Genomic DNA, 12,252 nt, shown 5'->3' with positions numbered 1-12,252 from the left:
GCAAAAGCAAAGTATTTTTATTGACTTTGTAAAAGTGGGGAAAGGACTAAAAAAATAATAAAAATCAACAGGTTACTACACTGAGGCCATAGTGTATTAAACTACGAGATAGAGCAGTCTTAAGGATGCTAACCTGGCCCATCTGGGTTAGTCAAAGTGTATTAATAGGTCTCGATGAGGCTGAAAATGTCTTAAACTTTATTGGAATGCCAGACAAAGCAGGATAATCGATAATACTTTTCCATATTTTTTTTTTGCAATATTTTCTGTTTGGCTACAGACTGTATGACCTCAATCTCAAAACGTCCTGTACACATAGCCTTTGTCCATTCTGTGCATTCACAAAAGAGCTGCAGGCTTGATTTCTTTCTCCTACACATCCAAGCAGAAGTAGAGATCCAGGCATGGCAGCCTATTCAGTGCCATCCACTTACAAACCGTTAAAATGGGATTACGAGCCCGTCCTGCTATAAAACCTTTTTTTTTTTCAGTGTCTCTGCTGTCGGTTGTTAAAAGGCCTTTCCATTATGATGTTCATGAAAAAGGAGAGCAGAGTGTTCCAGGGAGAGGACACGGCTGTTGCATAAACTCTCCTTTCCAATTGTCCCCCGTGTGCTCTTTTGGTGAGGTCCAAAAGCCTCTTGTTTTGATTTCTCCTGAGATTACACGGTACAAACAGTATGGGCACAATCAATAAAGAACATCTCTTGTTCTGGCCTTGTGCCCGTGCCCTTCTGGTCTCACATTTATTTCATTCTCTGCAGCATAAGGTAGTTTCTTTGTTTTGTTTTTGCTATTAAGCACTTATTGATAAGCCAATAAAATTGTAGAAAAATTTTAAAAAATAGACTTTCAAGTGTCAGAATTCCAGAAATGAAAATGCTCTGTTCAGCAACTGGTGAGTGAGAGGGGACAGAAAATATGCTGAACTGGGGAGGCCTGAACTTGAGTTCCCATTCAAACTTTAACTCTTTCTAGCATTCATTGGAATACAGTAGGGTTGTCATATTCCCAAGAGTGAAAATCCGGTTTTATGAGATCAGTTTTGGGGGATCAAAGTGGTTGAGCTTTTTGGGGAAACATCTCCCCAACAAACATTCATTTTGGGGATTTTCTTAGATTTTTAAAAGATATTTTAAAATAAAAATAGCCCAACTTCAGCAAAAATCTGCCCAGGCAGGCGCCATTTTTCTTAGTGATTCCAGGACATGTCCAGGAAAACCAGGACGTATGGCAATCCTGTAATGCAACAAATCTTCAAGGGCAAACAAAGTAAAGAATATGAAGTAGATCTATAATTTTTTTTATCAAGCTTTTGAAATAGCTAGTTTGTATTTCCTTGCCAAATACCACTGGCAGAGGAAGGTGGGTGTGGTAGGTGTGGTCCGGCCAAGATGTCATCCTTGAATGGATTGACACCGCCGCCCCACCCCTCTGGGATGTTCACCGTGCGTGGCACCGCCCCGCTGGGACACTCAACGTGGGTGCTCCCACCCTGTGCTTGCTGCCCCGCCCCTGTGGGATGCTCGCCCTGCCCCCGTGGGATGCTCGCCCTGTGGGTGGCTAGCCTCACCCCTGGGTGCACAGCTTGTGCACCGCTCTGGGTGCCGGAGCAGCTAGCTCCACCTCTGCAAGTCACACGGCTGACGTCAATAGCCAGTTTCACCAACCCTATTAATTATACATTGGTCAGAATTTGAGAAATACTCAGCAAACCCCATGGGAACTTTTTGTTATTTTATCAACATCTTGGAACTTTGGATCCACTAAAATTCGCTTCTACCATTGTGCCTGTACTAGTCTATTCCCAGGGTAAGTAATTTAGGAATGCCCCATTTCAGCAGATTCTTCTGCTTGCCTTAGTCCATGTCAAAATTGTGTCATTTCCAACAATTCTTTGTGTCCATTGTGAGCGCACTTGTATTGATTTTATTTGAGGTTTTTTTTGGGGGGGGGTGTTTATTGTTATTTTTTGTCTGTCTATTATACTTATTTCCTCACATTTCTGTTTCTGCAAAAATACAAAATGTGTATGCTTCTTTTCAATGGCTAATTGGCATTCCCAGGGCAGTTTAGAGAGGAATAAAAATCCCAATATTGTGAAATAAACAAACAATAAAACTACACAGCATAGGATAAAAACCATTTAAGTCATATTGGCCTTGGAAAGCTACATGATTTTGTTAAAGTTGTTGCAGCATTAAACCTGATATGATGATGTGATGGATGCTTGTAAACAAAATTATGTGGCTTACCATAGCCAATACGTTTAAAGGCGTGCAAAGGGGAAAAACTAATTCATTTTTTATTTGTTTTCTTTTTAAGCATTCATTTGTTTCGTTTTCAGTTTGCTGAAAATTGTATTTGTTCCTCTGTTTTCTGCAGAAGACCCGGATTATGACTTCGACTTGTTTGATCCAAATGACATGGCATTTGCAGCCCCTCATAGCATTCATCACTCCAAATTACAGATAGATTGGACAATGGAAAAGGGTGGAATCTGAATACACACTGAGATTTATTGATTTATTTAGTGTTAGTATTTAATTTTTATTGTTGTTGGATAGAACCATCCATGTTACTTAAGGACCGCATTTGTTTTGAATATTTTGTAATGTCAATCCATCATCACAGTTTTTCTTTTAAAAAACAATAAACATATTTTTTCTTTAAAAAAGAAGAAGAAAAGAGAAATCTTATATGATTCACATTGCTTTCAGTGGAAGACCTGGCCGAATTTCTCCCGCTTTTTGATTCTACTGTAATGAAATTTTATGAATTTAATGTGCAATTTGGGGCCAATGGTTTACAGGGCCGGAAATGAATTTTTTCTCTCAACTTCATTGGCACTTGGTTGGTTCCCCGCCCCACCTTTCTCTTTTTGAAATTATGGCCTTCCTTTGTTAGGTAGAAGAAAGTTGTTTGCATGACAAGGCCCCGGGCCCCGTAGTTCCCTTATATAATAAACACACATGGGCATGGGTAATTTAGGTTAATGGGCAAAAATAGGCCACAACTTTACTGGTTATAGATGTGAGTGGTTTGGCTTAGGCATTAGGTGAAACTAGACTATATCCTAACTCCTGTCCATCTGCAGGGAGTCTCCTAAGGGCAAAGCACTGTTAGGCAGAGCCCTATGATATACATCAAATTGGGGCACCTTCAAGGTCCCTGATGGGGGCGTGGCATGGCCCTAGCCCACGGCCAGGCTTCGGACAGAATCCACACCCCCAGATCCCTTAAATGGGATACCCTTATTGAGGAGGGGCAGGCAGAGGCTACAACCTCCCTTCCCATCACAAAGGCTTACCCAATGCATAACCTCACAAAGTTGTGATGATGGCTACAAGGTAGGCAAAAACCAATTTGCCAAGTGGGAAAAATTCCTACCTGGCCCCATCAATATGGCAGCCAACATATTTCCATAGCAAGGTCATGTCATACCAAAGCTTAAAAAGAGTCTGGGTGGGCTGCGAGATCCGGCGAGGAGGCAAAAGGAGGCCATCCCCCCAGCTGTGCTGCAGTTTAAACTTCCTGAGGTCACGTCCCCTGGCTGCCCAGATCAGTCAGCTGGGGGCGTGACAAGGCCAGGAGTCTCGGTAACGTGGACAGCATCCCTCCACCCCCAATCTGGGTCGCTGGGGGTCCCGGATGCCAGTCTGCAACACCTCCCCCCAGGGAAGGGGAGCGGATTTGTTGAGGGCGGAAATAGCATTGGGGAGGATCAACATAGTACAGGCCTGAGGGGAGGATTGACCACAGCACCTGCAACTGCAGGGTGGAGCATCTCCCTGGTTGAAATCTGCACCCTGGTTGCCCAGTGAGACCTTGCTTGCCTGGCTTGCACCACGGCAAGGTTCAACCCTGGCTGAATCACATGGACCAGGTTTTGGGCAGTCCAAATCTGGTTGATCCATTCCATCAACATGGGGTTTGGGGAATAATGAGCTGATCCTGGCCCCAATGTCATGCCAACCCTTAGCCTACCTGCTGCTGCCAATAAAGATTTGGGCTGATTTTATCCTATCACTGTTGTACAATTTGGTTTTTTGCTGCTCTCATGAGTGACATAATGCGCCTACCTTGGCAAGCATGATTTGATACAGGTGTTAAAAAGTCTTTAAGATCTCTCATCTCCCTCTCCACACGGTTTCTGGAGGAAATAGAATCATCAGTAAATTACTTCCATGTTTAGTGAAGATGTGACCTCAGTCTCAAAATAAGGGGGACAGTGGGCATTAGGGCCAGATGTTTAGTGTTGGAGAAGTTCCAGTTGGCCATGTTCCTAATTGAAGAATTGGGGGCTAAGCACAAGTGGCATATTGTTTGAATTTCCCTGAATTAATCTGGCTAGCTTAGTTGGGCTGAATTCTTCTGCACCAACTAGGAATCTGCCCCAACCTTTGTGCAAGCATATGATTGGTACAGTGCAATGATATGGAACACAGCGCATGGTGTTTTCAGGCTAATGATGTCTCTTAACACACATTGGCATCATGTTAATAATAATTCCAGTCAAAGCAACAAGAACTTTCATCGGTGTGACTAATCTCATTTTCCTCCTCAATGCTCTGAAAATTGGATTTTTTTAAAAAAAAAAATTGTTGTAAGTTTAAATGTTTATTTTCCCCAAGACAGCCTAGTCTGGATTTTACTTGGATAAATTTCATAAGCTAGTTTTCTGCTGCGTCTAGTTTTAAACTTTTAACTATATTACTGATGATAAGGAATGCTGAAAAAAATTAATTGAGTGCAGCAAAGAGTGTTGCACTGTAATCAATCCATGAATGCAGGCTGGTGCAACATTTTGTTGTTATTGATTGGGGTGGTTGCCTCACTCTGACAAGGGCTAACCTATCTTGCCCTGAAGAACTTCCAGTCATGCTGGTAAGCAAAGCAAGTTCTCCACAAGACTGGGAAGGGCCCCAAAAGCAAACTCTATTATATGTGATAACCAGGCAATGGAAAGACTCTTTATGGAAGTTAATGTGTACCAATTCATTACTTTGCTTGGTGGAGAGGACAGCTAACTGTCTCTAGTATACCCAAGGATTTTTCTTTTCTTTTCCATTGCAAATCATGCAACTTTTTCCTGCATGCCATTTCTACTGAAGCTAGGGAGAAATTGCCTTAAAAATATATTTATAATTTTAATTTATATACATTACAATAGTTCAACAATAATTCCAACGTTTTGAAACTCGACTTCCTTCCCCCTCTTTCTGCGGTTCCTTATATTTATTTTCACATTCTCTGCATACTCCAAATTATCTTAACTTATTCTTTTAATCATTTGTTCTCATATATATTTTTGGATCCTGCCAATGTCTTAATCTGTTTACAGTTTATTTGTAAATATTCAATAAACCATTTCAACTCCTTTATAAAAAGTTTAGTGTCTTGATTTCTTATTCTTCTGTTAAGCTGTACCATTTCTTCATATTGTTTAGTTTCAGTATTCATTCTTCTTTCATTGGGACATCTTCTTCTTTCCATTTTTGGGCACATAATGTTCTTGCAGCTGTAGTTGCATACATAAATAAATTTCTTAGGCAAACATTGCTAGAGCATACCTGAATATGAAAGGCCGGTAAAGTGATTCACAATATTAATTCTGCTTGTGTGCTCTGATGAATCAATGACAAAGCTGATTCAGAAGTAAGCAAGCACCGTCTCCTAATCTGAGGTGACCCGACAGAGCTTAGTGTAATACTATTATGCTTCAAATCAGAATAGATTGTTTCTGCATAAAGTGACATGTAGGAATAGTCTAGTGAGACCCCTAAAAATAAAAAAGTATGTTTTGAACAAAAGGTGCCTCATGTTCTATTCTATTTGCCGTGGAATATTTTGAAGAATATTTTGAAGAAAGCATAATCACGTGCCTTAGAATTCTGATTTGCAATGTGCACATTTTAGAAGTATTTAAGGTGCTGTCCTTTTAAATTCTTCTGATCGCCACCACATTTCGTTGTTCCTCCACTGTGTGTTCTTCTGAAAATGCACCCATGCTTTGTAAAAATAATGCAGTTGGGGACAAAGGAAGCTGCCTTATATTGGTCTGTCTAGTTCAGTATCGACTCCTCCATGGATAGGCAAACTAAGGCCCGGGGGCTGGCTCCGACCCAATCGCCTTCTAAATCTGGCCCACGGATGGTCCGGGAATCAGCGTGTTTTTACATGAGTAGAATGTGTGCTTTTATTTAAAATGCATCTCTGGGTTTTTTGTGGGGCATAGGCATTTGTTCATTTCCCCCCTTCAAAATATAGTCCGCCCCCCCCAAGTTCTGAGGGACAGTGGACCGGCCCCCTGCTGAAAATGTTTGCTGATCCCTCTGACTGGCTGTAGCTCTCCAAGGTTTCAAGCAGGAATCTTATTCCCAGACCTGCCTGGAGACACTGGACAAATGTAATATTTACATGCCAACATTAGGCCCATAAGGGCATCTGGGTGGTTTGCAACCAATGGCCATATCAGAACTGCAATAAAGCCAATCTAAAAGGCAGTGGGTTGTATCCAATGGTATCCTTGCCTTAGTGGGAAGCACATACATGTCTGCAAGTTGGAGCTGACATTTTTTCCTGAGCAACCTCATCCACGGCAGCTTCCTGTTCCCCTCCAGAAAATCTACTACTGGTGGTGAACCTGTAGAATAGAATGTGATGTGGAGGGTTTGGGGGATAATTGGGTGTAATGTACATTGTAATGACACCAATAGATGGGACAACTTGTACCAGACTTTATGGCAGGAGGAAACAGAGAGCTCACATAGGCCTACCAGTTTGGGCTACAGCCCAATGTTTCTTTAAAGAAACCAGAAGACTGTGAGTTGTGAAGTCCCCAGTTCACATCTTATTTGAGTCATGGATTTACTTCTCTTTCATCTGAAGCAATATGGCCATACAGATATATTGACTTACTTTAAATATTTTGTTGCGTGTTGAGGTCCCCAAGACACCCCCCAAGAACTCAGACTAGAGACATAATATTTGTTTGGGTTTTTGGCAATAATTTAGGCCACAACTTTATTCAAATACAAATTATGTGAGTGGTTGCGTAGGCATTGGTTCAGACTAGCTGTCCGCCGGGACAGAGCTGACTTTCGGTCAGCGTCGGGAGAATGCCACCTGGGGAACGTTAAGGAGGCCGGGGGCAGGGCCCTCCCTCTCCCCAGGGGTCCCAAGGGCTCTTGCGTGGCCCTGTCTCCCTACCGGGGGTTCAGACAAAAGCATATTGAGCCCCTGGATTCCTTTAACGGAATTCCCTGCACCATCATCATTCTGGAAGGGGGGCCCACCCTTCCAGTAACCAACACAAGAACCAATGCCTAACTGCCAACCTTACAAGTTGTGACTAGTTGCTACTGCAGTAGGCAAAAACCAAATGGCAACAGCCAATCAGCCAAATGGACAAAATTCCTACTGGGCCCCTGCCCCAAAAGCAGACGACCCCATGACAGGCAGTTGCAAGGCCAAATGCAGAGGCCTAAATAAAGGGAGGGTGGGTCGGTGATCCGAAGCACGCAGCCAAGAGGAGGATCTCCCTGAATGCTGGGCAATATAAAGGATGCAGGGCTGTCCATCACAACATTGATACATTCGGTTCTACTCAGCAACTCGCAGGGACCTATAGGAGCTGTGGCCAGCTAGCAGCCCGCCCAGCTACCAGGGAGGTGTCTTTCTGGCCCCCACCGCAACACGTGTTCTCACAAGTGAGAACCCAATTTAGCAGTAGCATATTATTACTCTTGCCCTCCATGTGTTCAACTATTTCAGACTCACTTTGATCTCCAATGTGGCCCAACTCTCCAGTTATTACAAAATGAGGTGCTTCTGGCAAAATGCTCCTTGGGATCAGTGGGCCCCCTGGGCTAGCTTACCATCAGTGGCGGGCAATGCCACTGCTGTGATCTGAAGCAGGCAGCCATGAGCCATTTGCCATTTTAACTACCCACAAGAATCAGGAGGGACTGTGGCCCCAAAAAAGGTATCAGCCATTATGGGCCATGCTAGGGCATTCGGCCCTTTGTAACTGCCTGATAGTACCAGGTGCTGCCACTGGGTCTGGCTGTGCATTGAGTTTCCAGATGTGCTGTGTGGGAAAATGCCTGCATTCTTTTCCAGCTGTTCTCCATCAATTAATGAGAAAAACTGTATTTGATAATTATCGAAGGGGAGTGAAATTTTGGAGGAATTCTCATTGGTACAGGGCTTTTGTGTGAGTTTTTCTTTTACCTTATTTTCAAGATGGCCATGGGATGCTTGTGAGTGCCCTTTCATTCTACAAATCATCTTTGCTCTGCAGCCTTCCTGGGTGTCGCACTTACGGAAATCCTCATTTGGGCTGTGCTGTAAGTGTAGAAGGCAAGTATGCTTCCTATCATGTTTCTGACCACAGTCGATTGCTGTTGCTCTTTTAAATGTGAAGTCTTTGCATTTTTAAGAAAATGAGTGCAGAAATAGGTTTTTAAAAACGTAAATAGGAGTTCCCTAAAAAAAAACAAAAAAAAAACCAGCATGCATCTAAGGTGCTCAGTAGCCCAATCTCCTGTCTTCTAACATTTCAGTTAAAAAACAGTGGAAGAATACATTGTGACTTTCTTTAACTCCTCTCTCGGGGATTTCTGCACAGGCAGCTGGGGTGGTTGCAGAGTCCTGAAGGAATATTTATTCCAAAGAAACTATCCATGGATGCTTTGCAATTAAGCTCAGTCCTGCATCCACAGGAAGCAATCCCGAAGCACCTTGAGAAGTAGTCGGAAAAGTAGAAGCCTTCTTCACAGGTGAGCAAAATGTCCGAGAAACTGGAGGACAGGTTTTCACATGGTACAGCTTCCACAAGATTGGTGCATGGTGCATCATGTGCTTTCAGACCACGCCAGGGATTCTGCACTGGCTGTTGATAACGCACTAGCTATTTCATACTGTAGTCATTTTCCTCCTATCCCCCCCTTTGCTTTGTGTCTTTGATTTTCCTGATGGATAAAGAGAAAGAAAAAACCTTAACCAAGGAAAGGAAAGGAAATGGTGGCAGGTGGTTCAACCTGCTTTTAATCAGGTAATGTTCCAGTTGCACAGCCCTCAAAGAAACCGCACTGATAGGCTTTAATATTCCATGCCAAAATGCATCAGGGTTTCTTTTATTTCATTCGCACACCTAGAAGTTCTACTTAATGACTTAAGTCCTATAGGTCTGGAGGAGCTTTCTTCATCAGCCTTAAGTGCAAAATCCAATTGCAAACGACATAATGCATTAATGTGCTCTCGGGCTTGCACCAGTGGGAAGGATCTGCCGCTTTCCAGGATGCGCCCTTTCAGAAGCCTTGGCATGATACATTGGACTAATGAAATTGCTTGAGCAGCTGGCTGCAAAGTGCCCACTTTCAAATCATCTAAGGAAATGTAAAAAGATACCGTTGCTGCCTGTAGTTTATTTATACAGATTTTATGTTTAAACAAGTGTGTGTCTATTGCTTTTGTAAGCATGTAAAATAGCAATCATGCCTGAACAAGTGTCACAAATTCAGAGTGCATTTAGTGTCCAGAGTATATTTATTCTGTGTGGTTTCCCCCCCCCCCTTTAGGGGCCCTGCTGTGTTGCTGCGTAGCTGTAAAAGTGCATTATGGAGAGATGATGGCCTCCTAAAATTATTCTCTTTGTTTGCAGGTGGCAAAATAGAGCTAGCCATTTTAGCAAATGTTCTTTGGGTAGGAGCAGAATTCTTCAGCTGTGTAGAAAAGGGTGTTGAAAAAGAAAATTATCAGAAAAATTTAATATAGTTTTTTAAAGACACCTTGACTGAATGGGACTATATAGTTACTTCCTTCAGTCACCAGTATGAACTAATAGGCAAAGAAAGGAAGACAAGAAGAAGAAGAAGAAGAAGAAGAAGAAGAAGAAGAAGAAGAAGAAGAAGAAGAAGAAGAATGGGAGGAGGAGGAGGAGGTGGTGGAGGGAAAGTCCATTGCTTCCTTCCATCATTTTAAAATATATTTAAAATATATTGGGCTAGATGCACAGTTGTGCTCAAAACTCCCCCATCCTACTAATGGGTGGAGAAGCTGAGGGGCATTTTGCCAAATATTCTCCAAGGGTGAGTGAACATTTCCAACCATTTATGGACAGAACCTGAAAAAGAAAAATCTGAGAGAATATCTCAGGCCACCTCTGCATTGTACTTTTGAGGCAGCATCATACCACTTTAATCAGTAATGGATTTGCCCAAAGAATCCTGGGAGCTGTGGTTTGTTAATGATGCTAGGTGAGTTGCTAGGTGACCCCTATTCCCCGCAAAAAAACTTCAGTTCCCATAGTTCTCTGGGGAGAGGGATTGTTAAACCACTCTAGGAATTTTAACTCTGAAGGAGAACAGGCGTTTCCCAACAACTCCCAACAACCTTTAAAAGTTACAGTTTTCAGGATTCTTTGGGAGAAAGACTGTTGTTATAATAATGGTTTAGGTGTAGAGTATGGATGTGGATGGATATATAATTGATTATATTGATTAGGAGTTTGGCAAACTCAATAACCATGGGCAAAATAATTTCTTTCAGGCTCAGATACCTCTCCCCCAACAATCTGAGGATAAAAATATCAACCTTTACAAAGCTTCTCTCTCTCTCTCTCTCTCTCTCTCTCTCTCTCTCTCTCTCTCTCTCTCTCTCCCACCCACACCCACCCACACCCACCCACCCCCACACACACATACACACAACCACACCCACACATCCCTCTGGACCTTCTTCCTTTTTCCAGCGTAGGGACTTTATCACATTGGCACTTTGTCCCCTATTTCACATTTATGTTCCTTGGTAGAAAATGGTGCCGCTAGGATTGACTATGGGATGGAGGTCCAGATCTCCCTTGGAGGGAAACCAAGCAGCAGAGTCACTGACTGCAGCTGACTTCAGAGGCACTCTGGGAAATGAAGATTGCAGGAATGAGTGTTTGGTGCCCACTCTGCAAAACATTTCTTTTTTTTTTAATCATATTTATTGATTTTCCAATATATATTTCCAATTACCAATCAAATTACAATCCAAATTAATTATACAATTCCAATTAAAACAACTCCAATTATACCAAATTTTATAATTTGTGGATTCCCCATGTCTCGGACTCCGGAGCGCTTTTCTTATCTCTTCCAGTTGCTTTCACAGTCCAATATTTTCACAGCCTCTGATAAATACCAGCAAGCAGACACAATTATAATAAATAATGTCTCTGTATGGATAAAGCCGTCCTCTTTCCAAATGTCACATTTCGGCCGGCGCCATCTTGTCCTCCTCCTCTTGTAAATCAAACTTCGACACAGCAATCTCTCCCCCTCGTGTGCATTCCTACCACTTCTTTCCAGGAGAGCCAGACACCTCGTAAATTCCACTATCAATCGTCCATCCAAGCTGGCTTCTCCCTTTGAAGTGGTGTTCAGCTCCACGGGTTCTCCTCAACAATCCACAAATCATTCTTTGCTGCGTCATTACCAGCCGAAAATCCTCCATTAACTTGTGATGGATAGCACAGATGTTTCTGTCTGGGTGGATTTTTAAAATTTGGAAAAATGTCCGGGGGGGGGGGGGTTGGGCGTAGTTAGTTAGTTTTGTTTATAGTAACCAAATAATTTTTTCCTAGTGCATGAGATCTAAGGCACCCAGCTAACCTAGTCTGCAGCAGAGAATCACAACAGAGCAGCATCTTAAACTAGCTACATACACCCTTGTGGCTGAACTAAAAGGACACTGGAAAAGGAGTCTGGGAGGCAAGAACTAACATCCCTCTGCCATTGAGGAGAGTCCATATGTACATGTTAAACAGTTTCATAAACTGGTTTGTGCACATTTATGTTCACAAAGATGTGACCATGAGCCCAAATACTTTCATGTGGCAAGTGAGGGAGCAATATGTATTATTATTATTTTGTTGCTGAAAGTTGAGAACATTGCTACTAGCAATATATCAGAGCTTCTATGACCTACATATAGTAGTATTCGAAATGAGAGTTGTCATAGTGATCCATAATTAAAAGTAGAACGTGTCCTCTTTTTTGCTCTTCAAAATATGGCAACCCTGCCTTATAACCCTGGAAGATAGGCCCATATTATTATCTCCTTATTGCTGGTTCTAGAGGAGATGCTCAAGCTGAGAACAGTGGGATGGCTAAGGCAAGCTACAGAGCTCGTGGCCTAGAGGAGGTCTGAGCCAGAGATTTTCTGCCTTGCAGGTCACGACTCATACCTGAGCTACTCATTCGT

The sequence above is a fragment of the Lacerta agilis genome, chromosome 5, assembly GCF_009819535.1.
Source record: "Lacerta agilis isolate rLacAgi1 chromosome 5, rLacAgi1.pri, whole genome shotgun sequence".
NCBI classification, from domain to species: Eukaryota; Metazoa; Chordata; class Lepidosauria; order Squamata; family Lacertidae; genus Lacerta; species Lacerta agilis.
Note: the sequence above shows the minus strand (reverse complement) of the source record.